Consider the following 18,382-nt stretch of genomic DNA (forward strand, 5'->3'; position numbering starts at 1 on the left):
ATCCCAAATCCTATAACCAAATTCATTAATGCCATATCCAACAAAGACACATTTCTTTGATTTAGCTTCTAGCTTGGTTCTATTTTCAGATTCTATATGAGAAAAAGCTTCACAATCGAAGGTCTTGAGAAAAGAATAACTCACCTTCTTACCAGTCCATGCTTCCTCTAGAATACCATAGCCCAAAGGAGTAGAGGGACCTCTATTAATCAAATATACTACAGTATTGATAGCCTCTACCCACATGTGTAAGGGCAACCCAACATGCAACCTCATGCTCCTTGCGCGCTCCATTATAGTCCTGTTCATGCGTTCAGCCACTCCATTTTCTTATGGAGTCCTTGGAACAGTTTTCTATCTATGAATACCATTAGTGGAGAAATAATCTTCAAATTCATGACTGCAATACTCACCACCATTATCAAATCTAAGACATTTTAATTTCTTACCAGTCTCATTTTCAACCAAGCATTTCCATTTATTAAAAGTTTGAAATACATCAGATTTATGTCTAAGAAAATAAATCCATACTTTTCTAGTTGCATTGTCAATAAATGTAACATAATAATGAGAGCCACCAAGGGAAGATACCTGAGCTGGTCCCCGTACATATGTGTGCACAAGCTCTAATTTCTCCTTTTTGTTTTCCTTTCCAGTCTTTACAAAACTCACTCTCTTTTGTTTTCCATACACACAACTTTCATAGAAATTCATATTAACACATTTCAGACCTAGTAAAACTTTCTTTGAATGAAGTACTTTCATACCTTTCTCACTCATGTGCCCAAGTCTGTTGTGCCACAGTGCTGTATCAAAATCTACAACAACTATTTATTCTCCCTGCTCAACTGCAGCAATTGTTCCTGAACATTCATTTTTCTCTGAAACAATCAAAGTAGTAGGAGCAATATGACCTGTACAAAGATATAAGGTGCCTACTTTCACACCTTTTGCTACTACAAGGGAACCTTTTGAAACCTTCCAATTTTTATCATTAAAAGTAACTACACAACCCTCATCACTGAGTTGCTCAGCTGAAATTAAATTTCTACTCAGTCTTGGAACATGTCTTACCTCATGCAGTAGCCAATGATTCCCATTCTGCAACTTAATCTTAATTTTTCCCTTTCTAACAATTTGACAGGGTTCATTATCCCCCAAATAAACAACCCCAAAATCCCCTTGGACATAATCAATGAAATAACCTCTATGAGGTGTAGCATGAAATGAAGCACCAGAATCTAAAAACCATAAATCATCAACACTCTCTAAAGATAGAAGCAAAGCATCCTCTTTAGATTTGTTACTTACCACATTTGCCTCCTTCTCTCCATCTAATTTATTTCCTCTCGATTGAGACCTCCTCCCCTTTGACTTTCCTCTTGATTTCCCATGATTTCCAGAGCTACTTCCTCTTTCAGTCGTTCTGCCCCTGCTTTGTGCATTCAAAGCACTTCCTGATGTAGATCCACCTGAGGATTTCCTACAAGTTTCCTCACTCAAAACAACACTGATCACATCATCATATTTTAGGGTACTAGATCTAGGAACAGAATTACTCACTGCTATTACCAAGCCATTCTAGCTTTTAGGCAAAGAACACAAAATCAAGAGAGCCCTAATTTCTTCATCAAAATTGATACCCATAGAAGATAACTAACTAGTAATAGTATTAAACTCATTTAAATGATCTGCAACAGATCCACCTTCTGCCATTTTCATATTAAATAAATGCTTCATGAGAAATACCTTGTTTGAAGCAAAGGGCTTTTCATATAGTGTCGCTAGGGTTTTCATCAAATCTTTTGTCATCTTTGCTTTTATAATATTAAATGCTACGGATGGTACCAAGCATAACCGAATGCTTTTGAGTGCGTTTTTGTCTAACAAATCCCATTCAGCCTCTGACATAGTTCCTTGATTCTTGGTTTTGCCTTCCAACGGCTTCCATAAATCCTTCTGATATAGATAGTCTTCCATTTGCATCTTCCATAACTGGAAGTTCTGCCCATTAAACCTGTTAACACTTAGCTTACCCTCATCTACCATCACTCCCACTCAACCATGAGACTTTCCTGTAGAGGATAACTGAAAGACAACCTCGCTTCGATACCACTTGTTAGGATAAACCACATACATAAATAAAAACTACATGCAAATATAACCAATAACAGAAAATAATAGATCACATAGAAATGAACACAAGGCACCAAGATTTAATATGGTTCACCCAATCCCTAGGCTACGTCCACCAAAAAGCAAGTCCGATCTTATTACAATCCAGTGATTACAACCTAATTACAATTCGTAATCCCTTATAGCTCAATACTGCCGCAAGAACCAATTTCGCATCACAAGATAATGAAAAATACCCAACCCTAAACCCTTTTATACAAGTATTAAACCACTTTAGGGTTATAACATGTCAGCCATAATTAGTCATAACTTTAGTGGCAAATCTACGAATGGCAAATAGTACCAAAACGATTAGCGAATAGTACCAAATTTTTTTTTTGGGCGATGCCCCAAACCCCACTAATTATGAAGTGTACAGTACTTTCCTGATTATTCACCATAATCTAACAGTAATTGTGTGTAAATCTATATGTATAATTTGTTTCAAATCCTGTGTTTTCTTTATGTTCTCGCAGTGCTCTATTTTCTCTATGTTATGTTCTATTTTAGGTTGTTGCTACTAGCATTTTAGACTCTACACCTATAACAGCATCAAGCCAAGTAACCATTAGCTATCCTAAGTGTATTTTATGTTTTTTTCAGTTAAGCAATAGTGCTTCCAAATAATTAGTAAGGAATTCTCAAAAAAATTCAGCTAACATATAAATCCCTAGTGAAATTTTTCTTTGTAGATTCTATAAAATTTAATGGTTGTTGTGATTTTCTTTTTTAGATTCTATAAATCTTAAATTGTTTATGTGAAGTGTTGAAAATTTCCTACTAGTTGACTTTATTTTCATTGTGCATGTATTTCCCTCTATTATTTTGCTTGTTCTTGATGCTTCATGGTGTTGATCACTTCTTTGTTTGTATATGTCTCCCCCTTCCTCAAAAAATGCATCTTCTACATCTCGCATTACCCTATCCTTACCTAATGTATCTGCAACAATGAGTGCTTTCCTAGTTGATAGATTTTACATGTAGAAACAATGATTGCTGATGAATAATGATGTTTTCTTAATAGTACATCCATAGTATACCCATGCGAGCAGCATAAACTATCACCATTATAAGTTTATTTTGAGTATGTAATTTTTTATTTAGGATAATTTTTAGTTCATATACCTAGATTTATGCATTTGCAGTGCTTCTGGTAAGTCTTGCAGTGGCCTTATTCTCATTATATTATATATATATATACCAATATAAATCTTTTACTTTTTAGCAAGTGAACTTGTTAAGCTTAGTTTTATGCTTTGGAAGAAAGTGGACTATTGTTGATCTAAAAGTTTCCTAGGCACTTTTTTATTAGAATTTATGACAATCATTTTGTTTTAAAACTGAACTTCCATTTAGAACAATTGTTATTGCTTACTCTTAAAAAAGAACATGTTTCTACTAATTAATTATGATTTATTTTCTTGTCATTTCCTAGTGGGAATATATTTTGAGCTTTATTTTCTTGATAAGAAACAATAAGTAATTAATGTAATAGAATCAAAATTTGAATATGTTTTCATGTTAATCTTGGATTCTATGTTGTTATATAGATTATTCATTTTTAGAACATGAACAAGGTGAAAGAAGGTGACTTTTATTTTAAGCTATAAATGAAATTAAAGTTTTGGATCTCTTGGTTATGTTTTTCCAAATTCATCTATCATGACCTTTAAGAAAAATTTCTTGGCATCTTATGATAATGGATGAATAATCTATAAATTTCAATGTATTCTAGCTCTAACCCATCTAAAATTTGAGTTATGAATCCACCAATAGCATTGTTGTCCTTTAATAAGAAATGAGCTTGATAATCATTATGAAAATAAAAAGATTCTAGTGTATTTAAATTGCTATAATTTGATATCAATAGAAGAATGTTGACATTGACACTAAGCATCAGAATACTTATCCTCTCATCCACTACCACATTGTTATTTTTTTCATTGTTGAAGATTGTAGTCATTTCCTTCTATTGGTTGGGTAATCATATATAGAACTCAGTGGAGAGTAGCAGTAGATGTTGCATTCATTTTGATGTGGAAGGCTATGGAGAAAATGCTTATTTAATTTTAAGGCATCAAGTTGGGCTACTCTAGAGTAGTGTTGTTTTTTTATAGAGAGAGATGTTATATCAGGTCCTAAACATGGCAGAACATCATAGTGCAAGTTAATACTATGAGCAGTTTGTTGGTTGAGGAAGTGTGGTGTACTCTCAAGATAGAATTCCCAATTACCCTTAAAATAGCCAGCATTTTTATTGCTACTTAAGCTCTTTAAAGGGGTTTAGAATGCACACCATACCTCTGGATGATGACTTGAAATTGGGGTTTCTTGGTCAGGGACAAATCATTCATTAAACTAGTTGCAAAAATACTATAAGGATTTTCCCAATGCTTGAGATAAATACATATATGTAGCATGTGTATGTATTTATGTAAGTGAAGATGAATTCCAAATTGTTTTCCAACTTCCTTTGTATCTACCAAAATAGGAGCTTTAGAATAGGGTATCGACTACGCTTAGATCATAAAATTTTTTGTTAGATTTTATTATTGTGATTGCCCTAGTAGACATGTTTACAAAATTAAAGTAGATACAAATGTGCACATTGTTTGACAGATTGCATAAAGACAATATGGTCATGATATGCTAGTTGTAACTTGTAAATACATATTTCTATTCTAACTACATTGGCAAACTTGCATGAAAAATATAAGAAAGCTATCTTACAAAATGACTCAAAAAAATGTGGTCTTATAATAAGCTATGATGAGCACAAAATGGATATGTACAAAATAAAAAATTTCAAATATTGAGTGGCATGTCATAGTTTTTAGTTTATTTAGAAAGAACAAAAAATGCTTGCCAAATTTGTGAATTATTTTATGCTTGCCATCCGTGAGGATTGAATCACAAAGTATTGTCATAAAGAGAAGGGTCTAAGTGCATGGCCACGAAAATAGGTAAAACTTTCCATGTAGTAGGAATATCATAACCTATCATCATATTTTGTCTAGATAAGTAATCAAAATGTCAAATTCATCAACTAGAATTTCATACTATATTCTAATTCAATTCAATATTATTTGGATTAAGAGATTATCTATAGAATTACTATTTTATCTTACCATTGATTGAAGTTATTCTATTAGCATGCAACACTGAACTACATTTGTATTCTAGCAATTTTATTTTATACAATTTGAATTCATTCAATTAATAAGTATTATCAACGGGCTTGCAGCGTTGTGTTTTGGAGATGGATTATTAATGTAGGATTTTTATATTAGTTCAGAAAGATAATATATTAAAGCTATATTGCATACCTTAGATTGAAATTAAACTATAGTTTTGCATTATTCTCTCAAATGTTAACACCCATTTCTTGTCCTCAAAAGGATATTGGCATGAAAGACATTACAAATTTGGATTTAATTGGTCTTTGCTATGGTCTTGTGATTGGCATGACTATTTACCATCTAGTTTTGCCATTGAAATCAATGAGAAGTTATCCTTTTGCATATACATATACATATACATACATACGTATAGTGGTATAATCTCATACTATTGCCCTTTTGCATAGACATTTATATATTACATGTAGGTTGTATAGATTGTGGTCTAATCTCATACTATTGCATCACTCAAGTAGTTAATGAATGGGATATGTAATATTCAAGATTTAATTTTTTCTTTTGGCTAAAGATTTTTAGTTTTTTGAAAAATATAATTCATAGTTAAGGTTTTCATTTGTTGAGCTTAGAGAGGTTGTTGTTTGTCCCCTTTTTAAGTCCTTTTTTTGAATTTTTTTATCATTGTCTATAGAATCAACTAGTATAAATTATTACTTAGTCTCTTGACAATTTGGTTAAAGTTCTTTAGCTTTTTGAAAAATGCATTTTATTGCTAAGTTGTTCTTTTGAACTTAGCATGGTTATCAACAAAGCCCTTGTTTTGAATGTCTATAATTATCTAGAGAATCAATCAACAATACTTATTGCTTGGTCTCATAACAACAAGTTTCATGTTTGTTACGAGGGTACTTTCAAAGGAGCTAGAGAATTTTAGTTTCATTTAGACTTATTTAGGTAAGGAAGTACAGATTTTATGTTTGTGCATTACGTTCAAGTTTGTATCATTTTTAAAATAATTTTTTAGAATATCACTTGTTTTTCATTGATTCAATGATATTTCAAAGGAAACATGTGCCTGAAGTATTTCTAACTAGGATTTTACTGAAAGATTTCTCCTGGGTAAAAGTGAATATATCGATGTAGAGAATTCAACATTTTCCAAGGTGTATAAGATTTACTAAAATGATATTCAATGTGTGCTACATCTATTTAGTTAACTCCTTTCTAATGATATTTTATTCTTTATAAATTTGCCCTTAAGTTAAGAGTATAATTTAGCCAGTTCACAAGTAAACTATACAGAAATGTTCCAGGTTTATGGAATTTTTTTTTTTTTACATAACCCCAAAATTTCATTTTAGAGAGTATACTTGAGGGTTTTATGTATACATTAGTTTCAATTGCAGGTTTCCTACATAACTCTCAGTAAAAATTATGCTACTTGTTTAGAAATTTTTATTAATAGTAAATGTTTGATATTTTATTTCATATGCCGCTCTTCCTAGAAGAAATCATTGATTTCTTTTGAATACAAACTAAAATGGGACTAATTCATCTACGCCTCTGGAATTGGCATTGATTTAGGGCTACATAGAGATATTAGGTATACTCTAAAGATCATAACATGATGAGATATGTTGCTTGCCCTATTTTTAGTGAATTTTTTTTAGCACAATTATTTTATTTTGGTTACATTTTGAGCTTGAGAATATGTTGTGCACCTTCATCTATGCATAGTTAACAATAGTCTCTTTTTATAATTAAATCCTTTGACATTATGATAAGTGCATCACCATTTTTAGGAATAGATAGCCACTATTTTTTAGTACATAAATAATTTAGATGTTTTACTATTGGTTTTAGTGCTTCCCTTCATTTAGTTTAGAATAATATTTTAAGGGTCTTGACCTTTAGTTTAATATAGCACCCAACATACATATTAATTATATTTGGGGCCGGTAAATTCTTCAAAAAATTCAAGACCCATATAGACATTTGCATCAAATAATTCAAAATTAATCCATTGTGATTAATTTTCTGCCCAACATTAATATACACATCTAGTATGTGTTTTCAATAGTAAAATTTTATTGTTTTTAGTATAAATAGATTTCTTGAATATTTTCTAACAAATCAAACCAATATTATTGTGTTGTTGATTCATCTAGGGGTGTTATTTTGAAGCTCAATTGCTACAGAAGTGAACCTCAATGTTGATTTAATAATTTAACTTTTATTAGTAATTAATGGATTAATTTTATACAAATTTGGACTATTTTCAAACCAAAGTTTGAATCCTTACTCTACAATGGAATGGGATCATGCACATAGAAGGAAATAAAAGAATACATCACATTAACTATCTCCAAAAAACCTTCATATTGTCCTCTATGATGGAAAACAACTAACCTTTAATTGCAAACAATTGTTACAAACTTACAATGCATTGGTCATCTGTTAATCTATCCCTTAGAATTGTATTATTAATAAATCAAATTCTTTCATGATAAATTTTATTGGATTATGTTATTTGATCATTGCATATCATTACTTTTACAAATCCTTCATTAACATGTATTTGTTGCCTTAAAGTGGGCATCATACTTCTGTGACATATAATCTATATGGGAATGGTGGAAGCTCACTCTAGAAGGATACTTTGTTGCAAAGATCATAGTGGGATATATTATGGAAATCTTATGAACTAAAATCTTATGCTAAAACATTGATTTATGGAATTTGATTAAGCATTCCTAGGATTTCAGCGTGTGTGTGTGTGTATAAAATGACCAATTTCTTTAACTATCAAAATTTTAAGATGTGTTATAAAGTCTTATAATAATGATGAATTTGATTTCAAAAGTTTGAATTCTTTTAGGTTTCTTATTGCATGATTAGGTGGAGCTTATAATAATTCCAAATATAATGTTTGAATAGATAAAAATTAATTATACTATTTAAGCTTAAAATTGTCTTTGTATGATAGAGGATATATATAGATTAAGTAATATTTATGTACAGTTTGAGAATAACATCACTCTTAATTCATCTCCTCCAAGTCTACAACTAAAATATTAGCTAGTATTTTTATCTGGTTTGAATATTATGTACCATTTTTACTTGCATTTTATTTGAAAGCAATCCTACGAATAGCATTTTTTTCTTCATAGTAGAAGGATAATTAGATTGTTGTTGATAAAGACTAGAGTCTCTAGTGAAATTAAAATCTATGTTTTTGTTGTGTATGAGAGTCAAGGGAATGATGCCTATTAATTTGTTGTATGATAGCTTCCATATTGTGAGACTCGTCATCTTCAACAAGGATCCTAGAATATCTTATGTCAACCTATTGTTGGAAAGATTTAATATGTCTAGAGTAATCAGGTTGAATAGAGAGCTTGGAATGTTTCCTTTTAGAAAATTATGGTAGAGATTAAAAGTAATGTGTAGCGAATAAAGATATATAACATAATAACTCCTTGTGGAATCATTCCACTCAGGTTGTTACCACCCAACTAAAGCTCTATCATGGGAATTATATTTCTCTAGATTCCCTAGTATAACTCCTAATAGATGATTATTTTGTAAATGAAAATTCTATAGCTACATAAACTCAAATAATTTTGGGAGTATGGATCCTGATAAGAGATTGCAACTCAAATCCACTTATGTCAGTGTTGGAAAATTTGATAGGTCATCTAAAATATTTTCATCCAATTTATTGTTGGCATCCTTACATACTATAACTACAAAAGTTTGGGCAATACTTCGGTTAATGACACCCCAAGACATTGTGTCCAACATCAAGAAATTTGAGTTTAGTGGAATTCACTCATTTCTTTAGAATTGAGTCATCAAGAGAGTTATTCATTTCTAGATATGTCAAATTTGGGGCATTCAAAATAGTTAGAGGGATGCTTCCAGTCAATTTTTTATTACACAAACACAACCTATATAACCTTCTTGAGAAATTTTGAGGTATCTATTCAGAAAGAAGATTGAGGTAAGGTCCAAAGATTTCATATTTGAAAACACTTGTGGATCAATAGACCCTGATAACATGTTGTAGATGAGATCAAGAGATTAAAAACCTATGATAGATGGCAACTACTTTGGTATTTTATTTTATTTTGGATTAATTACAAAGCATGATAGCTTGGTGAGGGCCTTTCATGAGCTTGGAATATTTCTAGAGAAGTTATTCAAAGAGAGGAAAAAAATTTCCAACTTGACGAGGTTGTTAATACTATCAAGAATTAAACTAATAAGACTATTACTACTGAGGTCATGAGAAGTCAAATTGGCACATTGAGTAATCTCCTTGGAGAATCCACTCCAATATGGTTATGAGAGACATTGATTTTTTCCAACTTTGCATTCCCAGAAACAACTAATTCATAAAAATTATTGGATGTCATAATGAATGTCTTGAGCTCTATCAGCTTTTAGATTGGTACTATCATCTATCCTATGAAAATATTGTGATACACATCTAGGGATTGCAATTTCTAGAGAGGGTTAACCAAGGGTAGAAACTTGACATGACATTGGAGCTCAGATTTAGGGAAATCAGACTTGCCCAAGATTTAATAGCATCTTAAAATGGGGCTAACACAAAACTATTGGACACATCAAGAACTCAAAGGGCCTATAATTTTCACACCTCATCCCAAATACTGGAATTAAATGCTAGACTTCACAAGTAGAGCTCTACATCTTCACCCTTATATTCATTGTAGTTTACCCAAACTCACTTACATGGGTTTGAATAAGAAGACAAGGCTTTCATTAACAAATCTATTATATAACACTTTTAAATAATTCAATAAAAAATAAATATAGTTACTCTAATGAATTGATATCACTTTTCTATGGTTGTAGGAAATGTTGTTGATATCTCAATGTTAGTGTAAATAATTATTATTTAAACTTTACATAAGTTTACTTAGGATAAATTCATTATTTTATTATTTATTAGATTAGACACCTAGGAGTTTACATACTCATATGAGTTTTCATGTTGACAACACAAGAGTTAGAATCTAATTTAAGCACATGGTGTCTACAACATTTCTACATGAGATAAACCTTATCATACTTATCCTCTCATTAATGCAACATACATTTTTGCACAATGAATTATAATCCACTTCTGGTGGATGTGTGCTTAGTTGTAATGCTTATCTCCTAGTTCATTCTAGAGACATTCTAGATGCATCTTAGAGGCCTTTATATAGAGGCACCTCTAGTGTATTTATCATATAATATCTGATATCAATTAAATCAATTGTATTCAAGAACATTATTCATTCTCATATCATTATTATGATCTTACTCTATTTGGTCCATGTTGTTCTAGTCTTGTGCTTCTTGATCTTGGCTTGACTTTTCCCTAAGGAAAATTATTACTTGGTATCATAGCTATACCAAATTCTTACATGGTATCAGAGCTCAATGGTTGAGGGTTAGAGTGTGCCCTTGAAATTAGTGGAGAGGTCTCCTCAACAAAGAGAAGATTGATGTCATCGATGATGTCTCCCACATATTCAATGTAAGACTCCATGAATAGCCCTGCAAAGTCTAGAAGGAAGTCATTCCATGAGGCTAAAGTAGGAAGAAATGGTATATCTTTCTACACTAAATCAGGAGCATATGTGGCTAGAACTAGATTAGTAGAAGCAATAGGAGTATCAGGATGTGTGATCTCATTTAGAGTTAGAGGTACCATAACTAGAGTGATTGAAGATAGAATGTCTTCTGGAAATGGAGGAACTGATGGATCTCTATATATTTCCTAAAGAGCCATCTAAATGTCATAAGGATACTACAACTTGTCAATGCCTTTAAAGAAATTAGAAGTGATACTGAAATAAATGATGTCCAAAAGTCTTGCAATAGGTTGTTGTTAAATAGAAGAGATCAATTCATTGGAACATAAATAAGGAAATACTTCCTTATGCTCTCTTCTTAGATGATCAATGATTAAGGCACTCAATTTCTGATAGTTCCTCTTTATCAAGCTGGGTCTAACACCACACTGACATGTGAAACAAAACTCCATGAGATTAATAAATGTCTACATCCCCCAAAAGACAAAAGTAATCAATCATGCCCCCCAAATGTATGATTTGGCACTTTATAGGTAGTGTGTTTACAATAGGCTGCTTGGCAATTTAGGTCTTAGTGAACTTCTGATTTTGCTATCTACAACCTCATTGGATAGTTCAAATTTAGAACTTTACAATGTAGCTTAGAAATACAATAGATTTGAAGTAATGCAATGCAAAGAAAGGACATATTTCTATTAGTGATATTTCGATCCACACAATTCTATAATATAATTGTAGAACTAGAAAGTAGATGGAAAATAAAGCTCTTTTTTTAAAAAATGGAACCTAATTTGGAGTCTAGATGAGCCCATATGGAGTGCTTGAAGTTGCAAAATGTAGGATTAGATAGGTACAGTCACCAAAAATGTCAATTTCTGACAAATCTATACACCAAAACTAGAAAATAATAGCACAACTAAATTTTTTAGGAGATTCTAGCCAAAATAAAAAAAAGTATACCTAATTTGGAGTCACGTTGACTAAGATATGGCCTCCCAAATTTGGACTGTCAAATCAAAACTAAACCTGAAGAGAGGTTTGAGAAGAAAATTGTGAGGTTAAATTTGATGTCCAAATGGTCATCGTAGTAGTGTAATTAGGCCTATGAATGATAGTCAAATGACCTTCAATTTTAATCGTGTGACTGGCTGACGTAAGCACAAAAGATAGTCCCAAGATGACGTGGTAGATGACTGGTCATATAGACTATATGGGCTATATGGATGGGTCATGTGGCCACTGAGTTGGATTATATGGCCTTGTAATGATATGGCTCCTATGTGTAAGTTTGCTGACATGGTATATAGGGGTGCCTTGTTTACTCCATCCATACATGCATCTTCCTTATTGTACTTATCTCTCTTTGTAAGGGAGGGTTTTTCGCATGAGGTTTTCCCTCTTTCTCTATCTATAGAGAGATATCATTGAATATCATTACATTTGTAAATGGGTACCTAACATGGCCTCATAGTTGGGACCCATTATGCATTTAATCATAGCTTTTGTGGGCTTCAATGCATTCCCCTAAGTTGCACTTAAGGGGGCGTGATAGTGTAAATTATTATTATTTATGCTTTACTTAAGTTTACTTAGGATAAATGCATTATTTTATTATTTATTAGGCTAGACACCTAGGAGTTTGTGTACTCATATGATTTGTCATGTTGACAAAACAGGAGTAAGCAACACTAATTTAGCACATGGTGTCTACAACATCTCTACATGAGATACACCTTGTCATACTTATCCTCTCATTGATGCATGTACACTCATGCACAATCAAGGATAATCCACTTCCGATGGACATGTGCTTAGTTGTAATGCATATCTCCTAGTTCATTCTAGAGACATTCTAGATGCATCGTAGAGGCCTTTATATATAGGAACCTCTAGTGTATATATCATATAATATATTATATCAATTACATCAATTATATCTTAGAAAATTATAAATTCTCATACCATTATTCTGACCATAGTCTATTTGGTTCATATTTTGCTAGTCTTGTGCTTCTTGATCTTGGCTTGATTTTTCCCTAGGGAAAATTCTTACTTGGTATCATAGCTATACCAAATTCTTACACTCAAGGCCATATTAAGAGCTTAATATATGTAAGGGGAGGGAAAAGTATTGAGTCGATGTAATGTAGAAGATTGTAGAGTTGGCATTATTGTGATCAAAGGGCAAATTGAATCAGAGACCAACCATCAGTGAAGTTGTGATTGAATTGAAAGAAGCTATTGGACTACTTTGTACACCATATTCAGCTTGAGGATTGGTGAAGGATGACTCCTTTGTAGTTTTTGGATTAGTGAAGGATGACTCCTTTACTGTGTAGTTCTCATTGACAACCTGATAGAGCTCTCTTCCCTCTTCTAGAAAAAATATTGAATATATGCTAACTAGTGAAGTTGGTTGTGTGTATATCTCAAACACATGACTTTTTTTATGAAAATACTAGAGGATTCTCAATGTTTAATGGGAGGGTTTCAATAGAAGTGGATGAAACCTCATTTACTTTGTATAGTGCAACAAATTTCAATGTGTTGGAGATGCTACATGACATGAAAGAAAACTCCCACAATAATGTATTGTGGGACAATGTATTCTTATTTTACACCATTTTAGAGAAAAAAGATATTTCATTCGTAGCATATTGATCATAACTTTCCATTTCTAGAATGATGTGTACAAACAAACATGGAATGATGTAATATTCTATGTGCAAGAAAGTAATTTCTTTGCTTCTTGATTTCTTATATAATCAGCCTCCAATTATAAACAACTTTTATATGAAATAAATATTTACCATGTATTGGATTATTAAGGCCTAGAACTTTTGTTTACTATTAGACTGTTCTGTTCTTAGTCCTATCTCAAAATTATTGTGATAATTCTGTTCCAATGAAGCAAATGGAAACAAATATCATTTTTGGGCTGTAGGAATATTACAGTCAAGAGAGCACAATTTCATTTTTGCATTATAGGAATAGTAGAGACAACATTGAAAGTGATGCAAAGAGGAGGCTAAAGAATTTTTAAAACTAAATTGTCTTCATTTGAGACAAGAAGAAAGTTGTGTACTATCTCAAATATGTCTCTGACAAAGTGTCCTAAAACATCATCTTAAACAGTTGTCTCCATAAGACAATATTGTAAATGTACAATATTATATTATGGAGAGAATTGTTTAAGATGATGTATTAAGACCCTCAGTTAGAGACGTATTTGAGAAAGTACACAACTTTCTTCTAGTCTCAAATGCAGAAAAATTATTTAAAAATTATCTCAAAATTTGTCTTTAGACCCCCCTCTTTGTAGTAGTGCAATTGTGTAAATTGTGTCTAGCAACCTTAGATATGGTCCACTTATGTCTTAAATCTCCCAAATAAGCAGTTCCAAAAATATGTATGCATTAAACATTTCCTATAAGAACCTTCCTCTCTTCACATTTGTTGAAATTTAAATCTATCTATCTATTCATATTTTGATTGATAAACTACAATTTTTACCATCATGAATCTATGCATCTTGTAATGCCCAACCGTAGTTTTCTTTTCCATTATATTTACCAAACTCTTTTATGCCTATTTCATGCATGTGTTAGTCTCAAGGATATTAGATTTATAATTATGACATTATTTCATGACTTGGACTACTTGTATAGCAATAAAGAATTACTTAGTTGATTATATTTCACATGTCGATTAATGATTATGATTACTAGCATATTAATAATAATTTAATGGTTCTTGTTAGTAAATGTGGTTTCTTTCATGATGATATCAAATGATGAGTTTTCATGTTTGAATATGTGATGATTTATAGTCAAGACTTATTATAGTACTCACCCCATACTTCCATGTGTATGGTGTGCATGTTTATTTTACTTTTCTATCTGACATATCTGATGTGGTTAAGGGAGGGAGTCATATTCACCTACCAGTCAAGATCTACACAATGTATCACTCCCCACCATTACCTATTTATCTTAGATATATATGTGCATGTACATCCTCATCTTTTATACAAGTTTGTAGGTACCAGACATTGACTTCCTTGAATCATCAGGATGAGCATGCCCTATCGCAATAACTCGATGGTAAGAATGGAGATATAATGTTCAGATCCAATCCCAATCATATCCCAAATACTTATCTAGCAAGGAGGACTCATAATTGACTATCTACCCTTTTAAACCCATGAGTTTATCTTTGTCTGTGTTGTTTACTTTTGAGTTTTGGTTAGTTTTTGTAATGTTGCTTTTATGTGGATTTGACTATGTGATTTATTTGGTATATGATGTAATTATATTATTTGGGTTAATCATATAATTTTGAGAATTATTAAATATTATTTGATTAAAAAGAAAATATTAAATTATGAGAATATTTAATTGATTAAAATGTAATTAAATATGTCCTTTAATTTAAATGTCTAAATTTCGAAGTCTAAAATTAGAAAATTGGTTAAAGAGAAATTAGAATATGATGATATTTAATTAATTATGAATGAATTATGTACTTCAATTTTAAATATTTAATTTAAAACTCTAATTTAAGAAGATGTATTAAAAATTAATTAGAATATTAAAATATTAACGATTTAATATTGCTTTATTATAATTATTTACTTAATAATAATTAAATTAGACTTGCATTTAAATAATGAGCTTTGATTATTATTACTAATTTAAAAAATAAACTATGCTTTAATTAGTGCTTGCACTAATGAAATGAATAAGCAAGAGGAAAATAAAATATAAAAGAATATTTAACTTAAAAAGTTTTCTAAGTGTCAATGAAATGATTAAATAGTAAAAGTTTATTTTAACAAGAGTCTTTTGCATGTTCAAAAACTAGAAACCCTAGGTAGAGTTAAATGCTTTATTAAGAGATTCGAGCTCATTTCTACACATAGGTTTTTGGGAGCCAAAATAGGGGTTGGATCAAAATAATAGTTGAAAGTTTCAAAGGGTTTGAATTTGCATGCATTCACAAATTGTCTTTGATTTTAGCTATGGTTTTAAGATAGGGTTTGAAAACCCATTGTAGAATTTTATTGAAAGATCTATCTACATTGTGTCCTCCTAGGTGTTTGCATATTGCTTATTAATTTATTGTATTGATTAATGAATAAGGAATTATATTGTAAATTTTGAAAAGGAAAAGCTTATTGACCAATAAAACTTGACTACAAAAAATTAGTAGAAAATTATTATGATTATATTCTTTTAAAACCCTTTCTAATACAAGGAAAACTTAATTATAGAAAATTGGAAGAAAATAATAAATTGAACAAGTTTGGTTTTCAACTTTAAATTTGTCTTTAGAACTACGTGATTGTCATGAATTTCATGTGAAAACAAATATGCTAACAATAGAAAACTAAGTATATTATGGTTCCATGATTTGAGAGATCAAAGGAATACAAAATAGTGAATGCATGTCTATTTTTATTTTATCAAATTATAACTTAATTTTTGAATTTATTTATTATTACAAAAAAAAAAACCCATTTTAATGATTAATTATTAATTCCAAGTCTATTTTAAAAAAAATTAAAATGAAAATGTTTTTGAAAAAATTAAAATTATTTATTAATTTTGAAAATTAAATAAATATCTTTCGTATAGTTAAAGTCGATGTTAGTATCAGTGATTCTTTAAGTCTAGTCAAACTCTTTATTTTTCTTTAGAAAATGATCCAAGCCTTTGATTATATTAATTTGCTAACAATACATCAGAGTGTCTATGCTCAAATAGGCATTAGTAGGAAAGAACAGAGAAGAAAACCTCCAGTCTTACTTAAGACTATAATCCTTTACTATTACATTATCAAAAGGGGCATACCCTAGTTACCAACTTTCAAATTTGTTTTTTAAAATATAAAATAAATGACTAGAATCCTTCTCTAAATTTTGTAAGCTCAAATGATCTCTACAACAATCATTTATACTATTTGTATCCAAGATGAGAGTGACAAATTTGACCATATCTTTATATAATTTTTAAATACCTCTTCTTTAGCTATTTTAGATGAAATCGTTACACCTTGCTAACTTGTTGATCAATGACGCAACTCAAAATGAATATTAGTACTATTAGTTAAAAACATTGATATAGATATCCTTGAATTCGTAGCTAGAAATCACTATGTTTCTTTTGTTTAACATTATGGAAAAGATTGCTAAAATTAGTCATAAATATGACGATGATCTCACTCAAGCTTTAACATAATATCCATCTTTGTTAAAAACTTAAACCTAACAATCTTTAGATTAGATTAATATCTTTGTCAATTATTCTGAATCCTTCTTAAAATGGTTTTTATTTAAAAGGCTTATACTTATCCAAGATTTACTGAAAATTTGGCTTCGACCTGTTGATCAATAGTTACCAAATGAAAAAGAGGAACCTTTCCCTTACATGTCAATTTAAAGCCTTCTCAATTAACATATTATGAATTTCTTCACTTTAAAATTGAGTCTATAGTTTCCTATACTTAAAAAAGTATGCTTAAATTAGATTTTGATTCCCGATTTAACCCTTCTCAAGTGGTTTAGATCATCAAAAATTGCTCATTGTTGATCAAAAGATTAGTATAAATCATGATAGTCTCTCACATTTTGGAATCAATTCCTCTATCACATCTAAATAATTTACCCAAAGAAGATAGGACCTGATTTTATTTGGTGAATTCATAATGTATATAATTCATCCTTAACAGTTTCAACCATGATAAATCATACACATTTCAAAGGAGGAAAAAAATGAAAGTTAAGCCCAACAAACTAATAAAGGTAATAACATTTAAATGTATTTATATAGTCAAAAATTTACAAACAATGCTCTCTAGATAAGGAAGAGCCTGAACTTCTATACACTGCTACCAAGCTTGCAGACCAATTTGTGAAATTGGTACCAAAATTCTAATATGTATTCATACATTCATAAAATTACCTATATGTAGAGCCTAAAACTATCCTAAGTATATTGCAAAGACTCAACTTAGATAATTAGGAACCATAATTTTATTCCAAAATTAGATAAACATAGGTTACATTCATATTAATTCCCCAAGGCAAGCAAGACCTAACATGATTACAGAATACTAGAAATAAGGGTAAGGTAGGATTTTGCACATAACAAAAACCCACCAAGCTAAAAACAAGGAGACAAAAAACCTAAACTAGTGCTAACCAAATTACATATAGGACGTAAGCAAGATAGAAGTTAAAAAAAGGGAAAACCTCCAACTAACATTGAATATCATAATAATTTCACATCCAAATATAACCAATATGTAGGAGACATCAATATTACAAAATTCTTCTATTTCTAGTACACCATGATGATTTCTATGATGTCCTTGGGGTTCTCAATTTGGAAATTTGGTGAGAATTCAAAGGTTCTTTTCTCCCTACTAAAATTTTCCATACTCATGATACATAAATCCAAT

The 18,382-nt window shown here is 30.6% G+C and overlaps 1 pseudogene; it reads right to left on the reverse strand.

Moving 5' to 3' along the window:
- The window catches only part of LOC149562572 (uncharacterized), a 33,726-nt pseudogene extending 23,625 nt beyond the window's left edge, over positions 1-10,101 (reverse strand).
- Between the last annotated feature and the right edge of the window lie 8,281 nt (positions 10,102-18,382).

The sequence above is a fragment of the Cupressus sempervirens genome, chromosome 4, assembly GCF_028749045.1.
Source record: "Cupressus sempervirens isolate cs-2001-9-10 chromosome 4, ASM2874904v1, whole genome shotgun sequence".
NCBI classification, from domain to species: domain Eukaryota; kingdom Viridiplantae; phylum Streptophyta; class Pinopsida; order Cupressales; family Cupressaceae; genus Cupressus; species Cupressus sempervirens.